General features: G+C 48.3%; 1 long non-coding RNA gene across 3 annotated transcripts; it reads left to right on the top strand.

The window, feature by feature from the left end:
• Positions 1-1,567: 1,567 nt before the first annotated feature.
• On the top strand, positions 1,568-17,776 carry Gm11613. 3 transcript variants are annotated; one of them, XR_003949768.1, is made up of 3 exons: positions 1,568-3,094; positions 15,446-15,613; positions 15,850-17,776. It is a non-coding gene; the product is annotated as a predicted gene 11613 (long non-coding RNA). The 3 variants fall into 3 exon arrangements; XR_003949767.1 differs by having other exon boundaries at positions 1,568-3,124; XR_001780315.1 differs by lacking the exon at positions 15,446-15,613 and having other exon boundaries at positions 1,568-3,124.
• The last annotated feature ends 1,480 nt before the right edge of the window (positions 17,777-19,256 follow it).

Genomic DNA, 19,256 nt, shown 5'->3' with positions numbered 1-19,256 from the left:
GGCCGCTCCCCCTTCGGCGCACTGCCCCCCTGGCCGACTCTTCCGCCGGGCCCGCCTCCTTTTCACTAGCACCTGTTCAACCGGAACATCAAGGGGCCAGAGCCTCCGCGTTTCTTTAGTACCTTTCATCCCGGAAGGGGGGGGAGATGAGTCCCCGCCCAGGAGGGGGGAAGCAAGGAGGGGGAGAACTTGTCCTTGACCTGGTCTGTGGCGTCAGGGATTTACTCCCTTAATCCTGGCGAGGCGGGAGTTTGGGGAGGTCTGTGAAGCTGAGTTCTGGGCTGGAGCCCTCAAATCTGCTCAGTTTGGACCCTGGGAATCACGGAGGCTGAGGGAACGAAGACACTGTGTCTAGAAAAGTAAACTTGCGGTAGTCTGTTTTACGACTTCTGAATCAGGACAGGTCGAAGGCCGGGATCTCGGCTATGACGATTTTTTATTCTGTGAAGTGTGCTCATACGAAAAGTTAATACTCAGAAGAGGAACCTTACTTGGGAGTTTCTAACGAATGACTTTTACCACCAAGAGTAAAACTACAAGAAAGCCGTGGAAATGTCTGTCCTAACTAACTCTGTGGCAGTTTCACAATGTTGGGGAGTATTTGCATCTGAAACCCTTATTGTCAAAGTGGCCAGTTTGGGGTTCCCTTGGACGAGGGTCACAACCCCTTGGTCCCTGTGCCCAAGAATTGGTGGCTTCGGAACAGAAAGCCTGTTTTAAGTCAAGCCCGTGTCCAACATGTACCCAAAGCTTTTGGGACGGACGGCTGGTGCACGTTTCACTAAATTGGTTTAATTCGGTGAATTTGACCTAACTCTCCCTTAAGGTCATTTAAAAAGGGTGGAAACGTCCTCCATTTTCTGGCTGGAGTGATTGGGGTTGCCATGGGGTAGATGACTTGCTCAAAGGCACACAGCTTGAAAGCTACAGAGGCAAGATTTAAACAAAGTCTTGCCTTCTTCTAAGGCTCTGCTACAGTGTCTCCAGCTTGTGAAGAAGTGAGCTGCCGCCTCTTCTCCAACGTTCTATTGCAAGGGCTCTCCCTCTAATCCTGGGGAACCCTCTGGAGACCAGGCTGGATTAGCAGTGGGTACCGGTGGCTGAGCTGTCAGGCTCATTCGCCTGCTTCCAATCTTTTCTTGAGCATCCACTTCGCGCATATGCCCAGAAAACAAGGAGCGGGTCTCAACCAACAAGTGGTTGAAGTTTATAGTGCTCTCCGTAGCATGACTTATCACTGATTTGAGGTGTCACGCATATTCTGGCCGTACAGCTTTCAACTCTTGGTTGGGCTCCGCAGGTCCCTCCCTTAAGTGAGGAGTTACCCTGCGGTGTGGACCTAGAACACCTACGGAAAGACCTAACACACACAGTAGGCGCTCAATCCCTGCTGCTCCTCTCTTTAGCCACCAACGACGCGCGCCAGCGCGGGCGGCGCATCCCGCTCCCGCATCTACGCACGTCCCCGCTGCAAAGGGACTGGGGCAGAGAGGGCGAAACAGAAAATTATTTCCGCCCTCTCGGCCCGCCCCACCCCGCCCCGCCCCGCCCCGCCCGTCCCCGGAGCCAGAAGGGGATTGTGGGGCCGCCTTGGCCGCCGCCGGAGCCGAGCGGGGCGGAAGCGCGCGCTGTGCTGCTGCTCGGGCCCGACCGCGCCGGCCCCCGTACCTCCCGGCCCAGGCTGCGGGCTGCGGTCGGGGCGGTCCCGGGCCCAGGCGCCTGCCGCGGGACGCGCTTCCGCGAAGTCTGGCTCACGGGTTCCCGGAACGGTGCGTGGGAGGCTGAAGAGTGTGGCGGGTTTCGCTTTTTGCCCTACGTTTGCTTTCGTCGGTCCCCGAGGCCCGGGGTGCGACCTCTCCTCTGGGCTTAGTAGACAGACCTGGGCTGGAAGAACGGGCTGCGCGCGGGTGGCTGCGGGCGGGTTTGCGTTTCTTTTATGCCTCCTTCGGGAACTATTTTCAATCCCCCCAAAGCAAAGCCGCTGACCTTGGGGGGCGCATGGAGAGGTTAAGTGCTTTTGCGGGGGGTAACCCTGACAGTGAGTGGGAGGCTTCTGGTGATGGGGTAGTCTGGCCTGGCATGGGGTAGAGGAAAAGCGGGCGTTCCAGTTGGCTCAGGTGCCAGCCCCAGCTCTGCCGTTTGCTGGCCATGGCTGGTTAGAATACCATAGCTGGGACCTTCAGTTTCTCCAAAATAGGCTGTACCAGCCCGGGGACTCAAAGGGGCAAGTTGTACAGGGTACACGGAATGGTGATTTCCCAGCCAAAGGTTATGACCACCCGTGACCTATCTATTGGGGGAAGGGAGATGAGCCAGCATGTTCCTTCCTAAATCACAGGCCCTGTGCAAGATGCTCAGAGGCCCATCTGAAGAGGAACCTTGGTAGTCTGGGGCTTTCCCGGACCTTAGGCAGCAGAGAGTCAAGAGTCGTGAGTCGCTGTCTCAGTGGCCCTGAATATGTTCTTTCACAGGAAAGCACAGCACTTAGGGTCATAAGCAAATAAATGCAAATAGCTTTAGTTTGCCAAACTGTAAAGTGGGGATAATTAGATGTTCCTTCACTGACCTGTGGTCCTAGCATGTGATTTACAAACCGAGTGAGCCTAAGCAGTACCTTTTGACCACATCAGGGCAGCAGCTACTTCCTCTATGGAGTTAGCATGGGTAGGAAGGGAGAAAAGTCATGGTGTCATGAGACACAGACTTCAGAGCTACTTGGAATCTAGTCCCCCAAACTTCTCCTTTAGCTTAGCTTTGTGCAAAGCAGTTACTGTGTGACAATTGGTTGGGTGACTTATCTTGGAAGTTCCCTTGGACTTTACACTATGGGTTGGTGACTCTGTTCCCGGGGAACTTTCCAGCCCGCGGATGAACCTACCATGTTCCTCTAGGCGACCAAGTCTTCCTGAAGTGTTGGGTTCGTGTTATCGTTACAGACAGGACAGAAGTTGAGGACATTGAGCAAATACTTCAAAGAGCCCTGGGCTGGCAGAGAGAGCTCCAGATAACACCGGCCTGGTGGGAGGGACAACGATAGAAGTCACTTCTTCCAGACCACCAATCAGTGCTGTGAACAGCTCCCACACTTCTCGAGGTGTGGGAAGGCCTGAGCTGGACCCAGGGGGTGAGCTGGGGTTCAAAGGCAGATAGGGTCAGAAGAGATTCCAGGCGAGGACCCCGCATGCTCCAAGTGACAGGATCCCCCAACCCTGTGTCTTGAAGCTGTGGGGTTTTTTTTGTTTGTTTGTTTGGTTGGTTTGGTTTTTCGAGACAGGGTTTCTCTTTATAGCCCTAGCTGTCCTGGAACTCACTTTGTAGACCAGGCTGGCCTCAAACTCAGAAATCCGCCTGCCTCTGCCTCCCGAGTGCTGGGATTAAAGGCGTGCACCACCACCGCCCGGCTGAAGCTGTGTTTTGTGACAACCAAATCTTAGCAAATGTAGCTGGAGGAAGGGCTGGGAAGAAGTGATAGTAAGGCCACAGACAGATGGTTTGGGTTTAATCCTGGTGGTTAAAGACACAGCACTTAGGGTTCCTAAGCAAAGAGATGCAGGTAGCCTTGGTTTGCCAAACTGTAAAGTGGGGATAATTAGATCCTTCTACTTGTGTGACTCAGGAATAGAACCCAGGGCCTGGGACTTTTTGGGTAAGATGTGGTTAGCTATATATGCTCATCCAGTATCCCTCAGGGATAGCTTAGGGTTAGGATGGAGACTAGAAGTTAGGCGGTAGTCACTACAGTAATTCTCAACCTTAAAGTCCATGTAAATTGTAAATCCCCAGTGGTTTTATTCAAATGCAGCTGCTTTTTTTTTTTTTTCTTTCGAGACAGGGTTTCTCTGTGTAGACCAGGCTGGCCTCGAACTCAGAAATCCGCCTGCCTCTGCCTCCTGAGTGCTGGGATTAAAGGTGTGCGCCACCATGCCCGGCACTTTTCTTTCTTTCTTTCTTTCTTTTTTTTTTTTTTAATTTTCTGAGACAGGGTCTCCCTAGCTCAGGCTGGCCTCAAACTCACTGCAATCCCCTTGCCTCAGCTTCCTAAATGCTAGGGTTGTACTACCAGGCCCAACCTAGGGATCTAGCGGTTTTTGATAAGTTCCTAGGACATGTGTGAGTGAACATCTGGGGTACACTTGAATGGGGTGAAGGTGGGACAGCTTGCAGGCATCCATGTGAAAGGTGAAGGAGGGCACAGCAGGGGGTGGGGCAGGGAGACTGGGCTGGGTGGAAAGGAGGTAGGGAGTAACTTGAGACCATGTGGCAAGGCAAAGCAGAGGGGATGGCTCCAGGGTACCCTCAGCAATCAAACAGGAGTGGAGCATCGTGACAGAAGTGACAGACACCTACGGGGGGGGGGGGGGGGGGGGGGCGGTACAGGAGGTGGCAGCTGTCCCGAGATACTCAGCTGTTCCGGGTTGGTCTGATTCTATGGAAGACCTAAACTAGGAAGATACTGGGTGAGCAAGCAGGCTGTCACCAGGAACAGGAGAGTGCATGTCATGGAAGACAGACTTCACTTAGGACAGAGGTGCTAGTGGTCACAAGCCATCAGGAAGTGGAAGGATTTGTAGGAGGAGCAGGCCTGGTGACCTCAGCCTGGAAAATTCCAGGCCTTGGTGCTAAAGGCTGACAGATTGAGAGGAAAGACAGATTGGGCTAGGATTGGTGGTACACAGTTTTAACCTGGGGAGGCTGAGGCAGGGGATTCACTGAGTTTGAGACCCTGCCTCAGAAACACCAAAAAGAAAAGGGGGAAAAAGGAATTAGTGGGGAGCCCCCTAAGGGGATAGCAGATTGGGAGGCAAAGATCTTGAAGTCAAGGTAAACACCCAAAAGAAGAAGCTGGTCCTGTAACCCAGCTACACAGAGATGCCCTGCCTCAAAAAATCTAAAAATAGAAAATTCAAGTCAGCCTGGACAACTCAGAAAGTAAAAAGAAGCCACAGGGGGTTGTATACACTTAAAGTCCCGGCACTTACAAGGTCCTGACTAGCCAGGCCTACGTGATTGATAAAACTATTTCTAAACAATAGTAATGATAATAATAATAGTAATGATAATCGAGCTGGCAGAGGAGATGCTTTCGCTGTGAAGGTCATTACCCAGGGTGCATTTCACCTAGCACACTCCAGCTGTGCTGACCCTTAGGATTCCCCAGATGTGGGAGAGTGGGCTGTGGTAATCTGTGTCATGTGTGGGAACACCCATGTTCCCAGACTAAAAAGTAGGGGAGGGTGTCGAAAGAGGGCTGGAGATTTAGGTCGGTGTCAGAAAGCCTTCCTAGCACACACGAGTTCCTAGGTTCAATACCCAGTACTGTGGGGTGAGGCCAGGCATTAGGGTAGAGACGAAAGTGGCTCAGGGAAGCACAACTCATGTACATACATATACTGGCTGTAATGGGGTGGAGCAGGTGCGAAGGAAGCCAGAGATGAAGAGCCGCAGAGATGGTCTGAATTCAGCTGTGGCCTGAAGGTAACCAGAGGCCACGCCCTCAGCACAGGTCAGTATGCTGCCATCTTGCTCAGGAGCGCCCTCTCTGACTCCCCTGGCACTGGCTGGCTGATGGATGGCTTCCCAGCCCCCACCACCCCACCCCACCCCCAAGCAGTGCTTTTTATGCGGTGGGCCCAAGCGTTCAACTCGTGAGAAAATTAACAATTTTCTCATGTGGGAATAACCTACATGTGGGGTGGGGAGGGAGGGAGAGTGAATTTATGGCAGTAAAATCAATTCCACTTTGGGGAGGCAGGGGTTTGGGGACAGGATTTTCCTGTTAACCCTGTCTGCTTTAGAACTACCTCCATAGAGCAGGCTAGCCTCGAACTAAGATCTGCCTGCCTCTGGCTCCAGAATGCTGGGATTAAAGGCATAGGCCCCCTCATCCGGCTGTGGCTCTGGGACTGAAAGGGGATAATTGACAGTTGGAGTGGGAAGGGTGGGGTTGACAGAGTTGGCGAGTTCAGGCCTCAGCTGACTTTGAGTGAGGCCTGCTGTGCTATCCCAGAAGAGGGTCATGCATGTATATTGTCTTAAAAGTTATCAAAAGGCTCCACACAAAAGCTTTCTACCTCCTCACATGTCCCCAATGCTTCTAAAAAGTTCTCATGGATGTCTTTTGGGCAGTGTTGGGAGTAGATGGTGCCTGAAGCCCTGGAGGGGATGCAGTCATGACAGGAGACTGGGCAGGTTTGGCGAGGACAGGAGCAAAGGGTCGTGACATGACGGTAAAAGGGGACAGAGGACGGAGAACATGAGGCATATCAGAGAAGGTGGACCGACCCCAGGGGAAATGGTCTTGGGAACCAGGACTGGAAAGTGGCCGGACAGCAGTTGATTTAAGTGTGCCACAGTAACCGGGTGGCTAAGGGAGTCCAGACAAGCCTTCATAGAGGCAGTCCGTGACCTAGAGGGAGACTGGGGGATGGAGGTCAGAGGAAGTAGGGTAGTGGATTGCTTGGATGGAGGGCTTCCTCCTAAAGAAGGGAGGGAGCCAAATACAGCAGTAAGAGACTTCATTGGCTTAGTAGCATTTAGTCTGGGGTGTGTATGTAAGTAAATGTCAAGGCCAAAATTCAACCTCAGGTATCCTTCCTCAGAAGCTAACCACCAGATGAGATCTCCTCTTAAACACACACACACATGTTATTTTCTGTATGTAGGTAGGTATACGAATGACACTGGGGAAGCATGGTGGGGGCAAAGGACCATGGGAAGGAGTCAGAGTCCTACCATATGGACTCTAGAGATCACACTCATGTCACGCTTGCATGGTCAGCCTGACTGACACAGGGTCTGGAACTCACCACCTAGGCTAGGCTGCCCAGCCAGAGAGCCCCAGGGCCCTACCTTCTTCTCTCCAGTGCTGGGATTGCAGGTACTTGCTGCCATGACCAGCTTTGTTGTTTCAAGACTTTAAAAAAAAATAGTTCTGGGTATATCTGTGCGTGTGCATTTGGGTGCCTAAGGAGCTGTGAGCCACTCGATAGGGCTACGGGCAGCTGAACTCAGGACCTTTGGAAGAGCAGCCAGTGCTTTTAACCACTGAGCCATCTCTCCAGCCCTGCCAGGTCTCACTTTTATTTCCTAAATACAGTTTCTAGGGATCATATCAAGTTCAGGTCTTCATGCTTAGTGGCAAGCACTTAATAACTGCCTCCTTGGCTCAAACATCCTCTTTTATAAAGGTGCCTACTTCTTTGAGCCAGGGTCTTGCTTTGTATCCCCAGCTTGCTTGAAACTCCTAGTGTAGACTACCCTGTCTGGAACTTCCTGCCATTCTCCTCCCTCTGCCTTCTGCATTCTGTCTGGAATTGTAGGTAACCATTGCTGTGCTCAGCTCTCTTAAAATCAAATTTAGTATTGTACAATTTATATGTAATTGAACATACTTTATTTTGAAATGGCAGAAAACACACGCAGGACCTCTTGTATTAGATTTTTTTTCTCTACCACTGAGCACACCCTCACTCTCTTGAAATTCACTGACTTAAATTTTATTTATTTATGTGTGCTATGCTGGAGATTGAAGCCAAGGTCTTGGCGTACTAGAGCTTCTACTATTGAGTCACACTTTCCATGTCCCAGAAATGGGCACACAGGACATTGTAACAGTACAGGTGTTAGGCATGGTGGTGTAGCTTGTAATCCTAGAACTCATGAGGCAGAAGCAAGAGGATTCACAAGTCTGTGGGCATCCAAAGCTACACAGCAAGATGCTATTAGAAAAAAACAAGCCAGTCATAGCAGAATTGGAGCACACCTTTAATCCCAGCACTCGGGAGGCAGAGACAGGTGGATCTGTGTGAGTTTGAGGCCATCCAGGTCTACAGAGTGAGTTTCAGGAGAGCCATGCCTACACAGTAAACCCTGCCCCATCCACCCTCCCAAAACCCAACAACAGAAAAGCTAAACATATAGCTATAATTCTAGTCCTCAGGGTGAGGAAGAGTGATGCCCCTGGGTAAGACCAGCCTGGGCTTCATAGTTAGTACTAGGTCACCCAGGGATACCGAGTTGGGTCTTATCTCCAACAAAAGACTGGGCTTGCTGGTACGTTCCTGTGAGCCATCATTTGCAAGGTAGGAGCAGGAGGATCAGGAGTTCCATGTTGGATGAGAGTGTCTCATACACAAAATGAGCTAGTTAGGTGGCTCAGTGTGCAAAGGCACTTCCAGAAGCCTGAAGATTCCCACAAGCTATCGTCTGACTGCCAAGTGCACAAGCACACACACACACATCAACTAATAAATGTAATAAAATGGACTGGGTAGTGGTGGCACACGCCTTTCTTACGCTTGCCGGACTGGCCAGCAGTAACGACGCTGCAACAGGATCCTTCTGCACACGTTTATTGGGAGAGCTTGATTGTAGAGGTGAAGAGACCCGGAGCCCAGAACTGGTGCTGCTTTTATAGGCCTAGGAGAGGCGGAGAGGCGTGTCTCACACCCGGATTGGTTATGCACTACACCTCATTTGCATGTTCCTCATCTGATTGGCTACTCTCTCTGTACCTCACAGAGCCTCATTATCATACCTCATTTGCATGTCTCACATCTGATTGGTTATACTCTCAAAGCCTCATTATCATGCCCGGGCCAAGCAGTGTCTTTGCAAAAAACTTTACTGCATATGTACACATTGGTGGTTTGTCCAAACTTATGCGTGGTGGCCAGCAGTAGTCAGTGCCACTCTGCAACGGCACATGTGGCTTCCCACACGCCTTTACGCCTTTAGTTCCAGCATTCAGGAGGCAGAGGCAAATGGATCTCTGTGACTTAGAAGCCAACCTGATCCACAGAGATCCAGGACAGCCAGAGAAAGCCTGCTTCAAAAAATAAATAAATTCATTAATAAAATAAAAGGCTGGAGAAATGATTAAGAGTGCTTAGTGCTCTTGCAGAGGACCCAGGTTCGGTTCCCAGCACCTACATGGTGTCTCACAACCATCTGTAATGCCAGTTCCAGGTCTCCAGTTCCCAAGATCTAGTTTTATTTGTGTGTATGTGTGTGTTCATATGAATGTATGCCAATGCATGATCACAAAATTCCTGTCATGTTCAAAAAGAAACCTGAAAGGCCTCGTGTAACCTGCTGCCCCAATCCCTCTGGCATGTCCTTTAGACTTCATCCACACTAGGCTACAGCCAAGCTGGCTTTTTCACTAATTTTTTTTACAATGTTCCTCCATCAAGACCTTCCTAAATTCTATTTAACATTGTACCCAAAACTGTCCTAGCCCTTGGGAGGCTAAGGCAGGAGAATTAGGAGTTGTAGGCCAACCTGGGCTATCAAGTAGGGCCTTCTCTCAAAGATATATATATATTTAGAGGGATCTTATGTAGTCAAAACTGGCTAACCAGCATTCAACGTGAGGCTGACCTTGGATTTCTTCTGAACCTCTAGTCCCCACCTCCTCAGTGCTGTAGTTATAAGCATGAAGTACCATGCTCAGTTTTACTCGATGTGGGTATTGAACCCAGGACATCCTGCTAGACAAGCACTGAGCCAGCTGCACTACAGCCTCAGCCTAGGTAGACAATAGAACGGAGACTGCACTCCTGCGTTCCCATTCCCTTAAGCTCCTGTTCTTAGATGACACTTCCCCTCCTTTCCTATGTGAGTACCAGGAAGAGGGAAATCTTTGGAGGTTGTGTATAGCCCCAGATTGCCTGGCAGGTACTACATTCTCAGTAAATGTTTGCAGAGAGGACTGGAAGATGGAATTCCCAGCTCTGTCTTCATGCCTGGGCAGCCTGGAGATGAGCATATCCTCCCAGTCCAGTTTCATGCCTGAGTGCTACAGTCAAGTGGCCTTCCCCATGGCTTTGCTGGTAGCTCCACTCAGCAGGTGATGTTCTTGGGCCTATTCCTGCTGAGACCCCAGTGTGCTTTCTGCTTCCTGGCCTCAAGCTCCGGGTCCAATTGACTCCTCAGTTCTCTGTGCTTAGACACCGAGCTTCAACAATTTTTAAATGTCCCCTTCCTCTTTAAAGATTCATTTTTACTGTGCACACCGTGGCCTGCACTTTGACCCCAGCGCTTGGGAGATGGGAGGCTGAGGCAAGTGGATCTCTGAGTTCGAGGCCAGCCTGGTCTACAGAGTGAGTTTCAAGACATCCAGGGCTACACAGAGAAACCTTGTCAGGAGGAGTAGAGTGTTTTTATCTTATTCGTATAAGTATTTTGCGCACACATATGTAAATGTACCACGTACCTGGTACTTGTAGAGGCCAAAAGAAGATGGCAAATCTTCAGGAGCTGCAGTTACAGAAGGTTATGAGCTGTCGTGTGGGTTCTGGGAACTGAACCCTGTTTCTCTGAAGGAGCAGCTCTAAACTGCTGAGCCATCTCTCTAACCTCTTCATGGTGGTGGTGGTGGTATTGGTGTTGATGGTACTGTCCTTGTCATCTTCATTCTTCGACTCGCTCCCATTCCCCTTTCACCCCTCTGTCTCCTACTGAAACTCTTCTTCCAAATCCTCCTCAGTCTCACTCTTAAGCAGTCAGTCAGTCCTCCGTCAGTCAGTCTGTCAGTCAGTCCTCTGTGGCATGCCCCCTAAGCTGTCAGTGAGTAAGTAGTACTTCTTCCTGGGCTTCAGACTCCCCTTCCCCTCACATCAGGGAGCAGAGACACACGACACACGCTCACACACTTGAGCACACACACACAGACACAGCCCTACCTGCAGGTCCTACCTCAGTTCCCAGCCTCCCTAGACAGAGCCCTGGGGGTCATTCCCAGCTTGCTATCCTCTCTGATCCTCTCTACAAACCAAGCCCTACAAAATCTCCTTTGTCCCTGCCACCTGAATGCAGAAGGGTCCCCTTTCTCCTAAGTGCCTCCCCCGTCCAGCCTCAGTGTCCTTGTCCTCGGTGTTTCTTAATGATTTCTTCCCAAGGTCTCTGTCTGCCAGCCTCCTTGGGATGGACCCCTAGGCCACAGTCCTTCTGGACCCTGGCTCTTAGTCACTGTTCCATTATTGTGAAGAGACACCACGATCAAAGACAACTCTTAGAGAAGAACACATTTAATTGGAGGCTTGCTTACAGTTTCAGAGGTTTTTAGTCAGTTATCAGCATGGTGGGGAACATGGCAGCAGGCAGGCAGGCAGGCAGGCAGGCAGGCAGGCACTGGAGCGGTAACCGAGAGCTACGTCCTGATCCGTAGACAGACAGACAGACAGACAGACAGACAGACAGACAGGGTGACTGCTTGTTACTAAGCTTCAAATACATAAGCTTATGGAAGCTATTCTTGTTCAAACCACTACATTGGCTGTGTGTAGAGCCTCTTCAAGGCGGTTAACTTCTGAGGGAGCCCACATCCCAGTGCTCCCTCTCATGCCAACTGCGGGAGCTGCGGGACAGATGGCTGACTCACCTGGCCCTAACCTCAGTCTCTGGCCATCTTCCACCACTGAGAGAGACCACAGTAAGGATAATAGCGTGGCTCACAGGGTTCCTTCCGTGACTCCCATAGAGGACAGGCCTCTTCAGAATGAATGGAAGAGTGCCCATGCTTTGAATGAGACACCAGAGAGGGATAACTTAAGCTAATTATCCAGGCATGCAAGAAGCCAAATTACAGACATTGTCATGTCATAAACACCATTTTCAAGAGAGAGGCTTGGGGACATCTGGGCAGCTGCAAGGGAACAAGCTCATTATTTTCTCTCCAAGGCTTTGTCCCCTCCTCCCACCCAAGACGTGGGGGGCCCTGGGCCTCTGCCTCAGCCGGGCTCCTCCTTCCCAGTCAGTGCCTGGCTGCTGGACCCCCATCAGATGGGTCTCTTTGGGTGTTTACCAGCTGCCCTCAGGTCTTAGCAAGTCAGAGCCTCCAATTTCCTCATCTATAAAATAAATCTAGTGGAGGTGTAAGTTGCATGGTGCATGCCAAACTACCACCTGAGGCAGGGTTCAAAGGACACCAGCTAAAGATGGTCCCTTCTAGAGCCACCCTGCATGGCATGTTTTTCTTTCTTTTCTTTTCTTTTCTTTTCTTTTTTTTTTTTTTTTGTTTGTTTGTTTGTTTCAAGACAGGGTTTCTCTGTGTAGCCCTGGCTGTCCTAGAACTCACTCTGTAGACCAGGCTGGCCTCGAACTCAGAAATTCTGCCTGCCTCCGCCTCCCGAGTGCTGGGATTAAAGGTGTGCGCCACCACCCCACTTCAGCTTGCTTTTTTGTTGCTTGTTTTGCTATTAGCCTTTGCTAGCCTCACACTTACTATGTTGCCCAGGCTAGCCTCAGACTCAGACAGGCCTCCTGCCTCTGCCCCCCTAAATGCTAAGATTATAGGTATGTGCCACCATAACCAGAAAACACAGTTCAAATATCTTAAAAAGTCACATCTAACCAGGCTTGCTTTCTTAATGCTGCAATCCTAGAACTTGGGAGGCAGGAGGATTGCATAGGTTATTTGCTGGTCCTAGAAGAAGAGAGTACAACTTCTAGGTGAGGGGTTGGCAGTCCTCAGGCCAGGCGGTGATCCATACGGCATTCATGGTAGAACCTGGGCCTGCAGGACAGCACAGCACAGCATAGTGGGGTGTGTCACCAGGGGCTGGTTTTGTGGGTCTAGTCAACCTGAGTCTAATCAAGTCTGCAGAGTGCATTTCCAGCTCACAGGATAAACACCACCACGCAGAAGCAATTGGAGAAATCTGGAAGGTGGGACCTGCTGTCTGTAGTTTACTTAAAATATGTTAGCAATTCAACAAGTGGAGAGTTGGGGGTAGGGGGAGTTATTCTAGATTTAAATGAGGCTTCAGAGACAACTAAATGTGGTATGCATCCCTTATTTAGACCCTGCTTAGAGCAAACTGAATTAAAAAAAAAATCAACTTGTAAGGGAAAGAAGATGATGGAAGACAAGCAGGTGTGAGGCACTCGCTCCTAAGGCAGTACTGTTAGGATCATGAGGTGTGGCCATAACATGACAGCAAGAAAACTTCCTGAAGTGTATTTTTAATGAATTGCCACACAAATTGTAAGTCACTTGAAATATCTCATCAAAAATAATAGGCTGGCCTGGCAGTCAGTGGTGGTGCATGCCTTTAATCCCAGCACTTGGAAGGCAGAGGCAGGCGGATTACTGAGTTCGAGGCCAGCCTGGTCTACAGAGTGAGTTCCAGGACAGCCAGGGCTACACAGAGAAACCCTGTCTCGAAAAAAAAAAAAAAAAAAAAAAAAAAAAAGGCTGAACCTAGAAGCACATATGGTGATTTTAAGCCCAGTGGTCCCCAGGGGAAACAGAGGCAAGAGGATCATCATGTGGAACCAAACAGATCTACTTAGTGAGTTCTAAGCCATCCAAGGCTACATAGCAAGACCCTCTTTCGAGAAGAAAAGAAAAAAAACTATTAATCTGGGTGATGATCATAAAGAGGTCTATTTTACTACCTAGTGCTTTCTGGGCTCAAAATATATACATAAGAGTTTGTTTTTAATCTATGTGAGTGTTTTACCTGTAGATGTGTCTCTGTAGCATGTGCAGGCACTGCCAGAAAAGATTTCCGGACTTATAGGTGGCTGTTAATGGCCACGTGGGTGCTGGAAATCAAACCAGGATGTTTTGGAAGCACAGCCAATGTCCTTAACCTCTGAGCCACCTCCCCAGATCATAAAGGTATTTTAAAATGTGTGTATGTGTGTGTGTCCCCTTGCATGTGTGTACCTGCTCACATGCCCATGTACAGGCACTTGTGAGACACCCAATTTTGGTTCTGGGAACCAGAACTGAAACCAAACTTGGGTCCTCTGGAAAAGCATTAAAAGCTCTCAATCCGGGGGCTGGAGAGATGGCTCAGTGGTTAAGAGCACTGACTGCTCTTCCAAAGGTCCTGAGTTCAAATCCCAGCAACCACTGGGGTGGCTCACAACCATCTGTAACAAATATCTGATGCCCTCTTCTGGAGTGTCTGAAGACAACTACAGTGTACACACATATAATAAGTAAATAAATCTTAAAAAAAAAAAAAAAAGGGCTGGTGAGATGGCTCAGTGGATAAGAGCACCCGACTGCTCTTCCGAAGGTCCGGAGTTCAAATCCCAGCAACCACATGGTGGCTCACAACCATCCGTAACGAGATCTGACTCCCTTTTCTGGAGTGTCTGAAGACAGCTACAGTGTACTTACATATAATAAATAAATCTAAAAAAAAAAAAAAAAAATTATAAAAAAAAAAAAAAAAAACTCGGGAGGCAGAGGCAGGCGGATTTCTGAGTTCGAGGCCAGCCTGGTCTACAAAGTGAGTTCCAGGACAGCCAGGGCTACACAGAGAAACCCTGTCTCGAAAAACCAAAAAAAAAAAAAAAGAAAGAAAGAAAAAAAAAAAAAAAAAAAAAAAAAGCCGGGCATGGTGGCACATGCTTTTAATCCCAGCAGAGGCAGGAGGATTTCTGAGTTCGAGGCCAGCCTGGTCTACAAAGTGAGTTCCAGGGCTATACAGAGAAACCCTCTCTCAACCCCACCCCCCCCAAAAAAAGAAAGAAAAAGAAAACCTTTCAATTCCTGAGCCATCACCAGCCCCCTTGTTTGTGTTTTCTGAGACAAGAGTCTCATGTAACCTAGGCTGACCTCAAACTTGCTAAATATCAAGGCTGACCCTGAACTGCTTGCTGATCTTCCAGTTTCAAAAGGCAAGGTAGCCGGGCAGTGGTGGCGCATGCCTTTAATCCCAGCCTTTAATAAACAAACAAACAAACAAACAAACAAACAAACGGCAAGGTAACAAGTATGCATTACCATGTCAGGCATAAAATACATTTTATTTTATTTTTTTGGGTTTTTGAAACAGAGTTTCTCTATATAGCCCTGGCTGTCCTGGAACTCACTCTGTAGACCAGGCTGGCCTCGAACTCAGAAATCTGCCTGCCTCTGCCTCCCAAGTGCTGGGATTAAAGGCATGTGCCGCCACCACCGCCTAGCTCATAAAATACATTTTATACATTTTTAAACTATTGATTTATATATTGTATCTATACGGGTGTTTTTTGTTTTTTGTTTTTTTGTTTTTTTTTTTTAAGATTTATTTATTATTATAATATGTAAGTACACTGTAGCTGTCTTCAGACACACCAGAAGGGGGCATCAGATATCATTACAAGTGGTTGTGAGCCACCATGTGGTTGCTGGGATTTGAACTCAGGACCTTTGGAAGAAAAGACAGTACTCTTAACCGCTGAGCCATCTCTCCAGCCCCTATACGGGTGTTTGTCTGTCCCATGTTCATCTGAGGATAGACAGCTATGAACCACCATGTAGGTGCTAGGAATTGAACTCAAGACCTCTGGAAGAGCAACCAGTGGTCTTAACCACTAAACTATCTCTTCAGCCCTAAAACAAGATATTTTAAGTGTATTTAAGTGTTTTAATGCTATTAATTGGTTGTGTTTTTAATTTTTAAATTATAAAAGTTTAATTTTTTAATATTTTCATGTCCAGGGGCTGGAGAGATGGCTCACCACTTAAGAGCTACTGATTGCTCTTCCAGAGGTCCTGAGTTCAATTCCGAGAAACCACTTGATGGCTCACAACCACCTGTAATGGGATCCAGTGCCCTCTTCTGGTGTGTCTGAAGACAGCTACAGTATATTCATATATATAAAATAGGTAAAATTTTAAACAACAAAAAATATATTTTCATGCCTGGTTGTAGTAGTACACACTTTAATCCTAGAACATAGAAGGCAGAGACAGGTAGAATTCTGTGAGTACAAGGCTAACCTGGGCTATATAGTAAATTCTAGGCTAACCAGGACTAAAGACAAGCCAGGACCTTGACTCAAAAGTGGGTGGAGGATGGAAAGATGGCTCAATGGTTAAAAGTATTTTCTGCTCTTTCACAGGACCTGGATTTCGTTTCTAGCACCCATATGGTGGCTTACAGTGGCCTATACCTCCAGTTCCAGGGGTCCAGTGTCTTCTTTTGTGCTTCATGGGCACCTGAGAGCCGGCGTGTGCACACATATGCACGCACTCACACACACACACACACACACACACACACACACACACACACACACACACACACACACACACACACAGAGTACATCTAGATACATTCAGGCACATGAACAGGTTAGCGGTGATTGCTATGGGAACTGTTCCAACTCCAGGATGCAGAGCGCTCTTCAGACAGCCAGGGTGCCTTGATTAGCTGGCTTCATCTTCATCTCCATCCAGAAGGCATAGTTTAATTTCTATGCATTGAGAGGACTAAGATGTATAGTGTTCATCAGACAAGACCCTCCTGTGTCCCCACGATTTCTGCTTGATGTGTATTTTTTAGAAAGATTTATTTATTTTACAAATATGAGTACCCTGTCTTCAGACCCACCAGAAGAGGGCATCAGATCCCATTACAGATGGCTGTGAGCCACCACGTGGTTGCTGGGAATTGAACTCAGGACCTCTGGAAGAGCAGTCAGTGCTCTTAACCAACTGAGCCATCTCTCCAGGCCTTGATATGTATTTTTTTTCTTTTCATTTCCTATTGAGTTGTTGGCTCCACGGCCATTATTCCCTTTTGCATGCTCTCCGTAAGTGCCCGTAAATCTCTTTTGTCTATAGCGTGGTTTCGGCAGGTGACCACTGATGCAGGAAATTTTTGCTTTGGAGTGGCTGAGCATTCATGGTGCCAAGTCCATGGGCATAATTCAGTCTTGATTCCACGGGAAACTGAGGACAAAGAACCAAATGGTCTATCAGTCCTCCCGTCACCAGGCTGCCAGCTCCTAGGTCATTTAAGTAAATAAATCAGACCTCTCTCTGTTGGGTTCTGACCTGGGGACTCACGGAAGATCATCGCCACCTCCTGGAAACTGTGAGCACAGAGAGCTGGAGGAGGGGCTGGGTGATCAGCGCTTAAGAGCTCTTGCTTATTTTGCTCTTGGAGTGGACATGAGTCTCATTCCTGGTACTCCCATAGAAGCTCATAACTGCCTGCAGCTCTTTCTCCCGGCGGTCTGATGCCCTCTTGTGGCCGTTCATGCCTCCTGAATTTATAGGGACAGGCAACCATACATAACACATAATTCAAAATAAATCCTCTTTTTCTTCTTGTTTTGTTCAGATAGGATTTCACTGTGTAACTTAAGCTATTCTGGAACTACCCCTGTGGACCAGGCTGGCCTCGAACTCATAGATCCACCCACCTCTGCCTCCCAAGTGCTAGAATTAAAGGTGTGTACCACCACTGCCCAGCAAATTTTAAAAATATTAATAAAAGAAAATAAATCTTTAAAATATAAACTAAAAAATTAAAAACCAGAAGGAGCCCAATTAACACATCAGAGATCATCCCCACTTAAGAATTTGGGCCAGGGCCAGGCAGTGGTGGTGCAAACCTTTAATCCCAGCATTTGGGAAGCAGAGGCAGGCACATTTCTGAGTTTGAGGCCAGCCTGGTCTACAGAGTGAGTTCCAGGACAGCCAGAGCTACACAGAGAAACCCTGTCTCGAAAAACCAAAAAGTAAAATAAAACAAAACAAAATAAAATAAAATAGGATGCTGAAATGTGGCTCTTCACAGCTGATGGCTCTGTTGGGGGTTGAGGAGAAGAAGGACCTGGTGCCACTACGAGTTTGACCATGAGCATATAGTATATACACAACACAGATTGAACTTGGGTGTTTGCTGTTGTTTTTGTTTGTTTGCTTTCTTTTTAGGGAGAGGGGAGGCCACAAGGATCGGGAGGCAAACCTGGGAGGACTGGGAAGTGGGTATCCTGGGGTGGGGGAGGGTATGTGAGTCAATAAATAATCAATAAATAATATATTTAATATATTATGCATATTATTATGTTATGTATACATAATAAATATAATTATGTTGTCGGGGGAATAATTTTGTCTAAGATGCCACAGGAAACAGGAAACTTGATTGACTGCTTTTGTTTGGTTTTGGGACAGTCTCTCCTTCTGTATCAAAGGTTGGTCTAAACTGTTCAGCAATTCTCCCACCTAAGGGTTTCCCCGTGACGCCCTGATTATCCTGGAATTCACTCTGTAGACCAGGCTGGACCCAAACTCAGAGAACAATCTTCTGAGTGCTGGGATTAAAGGCATTCCTCAGCAAAGCTTTGAGAAAGGTTCTCAATATGTAACTTAGGGTATCCTAAAATTTGCTGTGGAGCCCAGGTTGGCCTTTGCTTCATAGAGAGAGTCACATGATACTGCCTCTAAGGAGTGCTGGGATTAAAGAGAAGCGTCACCATGCCACATCTATTTGTTTTTTCAGATAAGGCCTCAGAGAACCCACCCTGGCCTCAAACTCACTGTGTAGCTACAGAATGATCCCGAGCCCCTACTGCTACATCTATAGAGCTTGGGATTACAGATGAGCGTCACCAATTCTGGTCTTGCTCTTTGTTTTGAGATGGGAGGAGGGGGTCTCCCTGTGTAACCCAGGCTGTCTTAGAACTCCTGATCCTCCTGCCTCAGCTTCCCAAGTGCTCATATTATAAACATGGGCCATTACACCAACTAGTTACACATTTTGAAAGGACCACTAAAGCTGAAAATCACCAAGACTAGAAAGGTAGCGAGAGCCCTCTCCCTCCCCACCCCCCGCCCCGGGAAGGGGTAATTCTAGAACCCTTGAGTAGGAGCAGACATTGTCCAAAAGGGAGCAGGAGAAACAGAGCTGAGGGGACAGAGCAGGATGCGGTTGCTTTAGACCCCCAAGGGTACTAAGTGACTGAGAAATGGAGAGAGAATATCGTAAGGCAGAAGGAAGAAGAACCCATCCCTCTTTCTAGAAGGACCTGCGTGTATTATCATAAGGCAGAAGGAAGAAGAACCCATCCCTCTTTCTAGAAGGACCTGCGTGTAAGACTCTCACACTTAGAATTCACTACCTGCCTGGACTCAGTGGTAAACATTAAAAGATTATGGCTGGGAACAGGAGAGGTGGCTCAGCAGTAAAGTGCACTGGTAGATGGTCCAAAAGACCTGGGTCTGATTCCCAGCATCCATGTGGCAGCTTACAACCATCCATAACTCCAGTTCCAGGGGTTCCAGCGCCCTCTTCTGGCTTCTTTGGGCTCTGCACACACATTGTGTGCTGACATACATGCAGGCAAAATGCCCAAGACATAAATATAACATTGTAGCTGTGGTGTAGTTTAGTAGTAGAGCACTTGCCCTAGTATGCTAGAGACCTTGGGTTTAATCCCCACAAACCACAAACAGAAAATGAGGGCTAAGGATATAGCTCAGTTGTAGAGTGTTTATGTAGCAACCAGGAAGCCCT

The sequence above is a fragment of the Mus musculus genome, chromosome 11 (assembly GCF_000001635.26).
Source record: "Mus musculus strain C57BL/6J chromosome 11, GRCm38.p6 C57BL/6J".
Classification (NCBI taxonomy): domain Eukaryota; kingdom Metazoa; phylum Chordata; class Mammalia; order Rodentia; family Muridae; genus Mus; species Mus musculus.
Note: the sequence above shows the minus strand (reverse complement) of the source record. Positions and strands in the feature narration are given on the sequence as shown.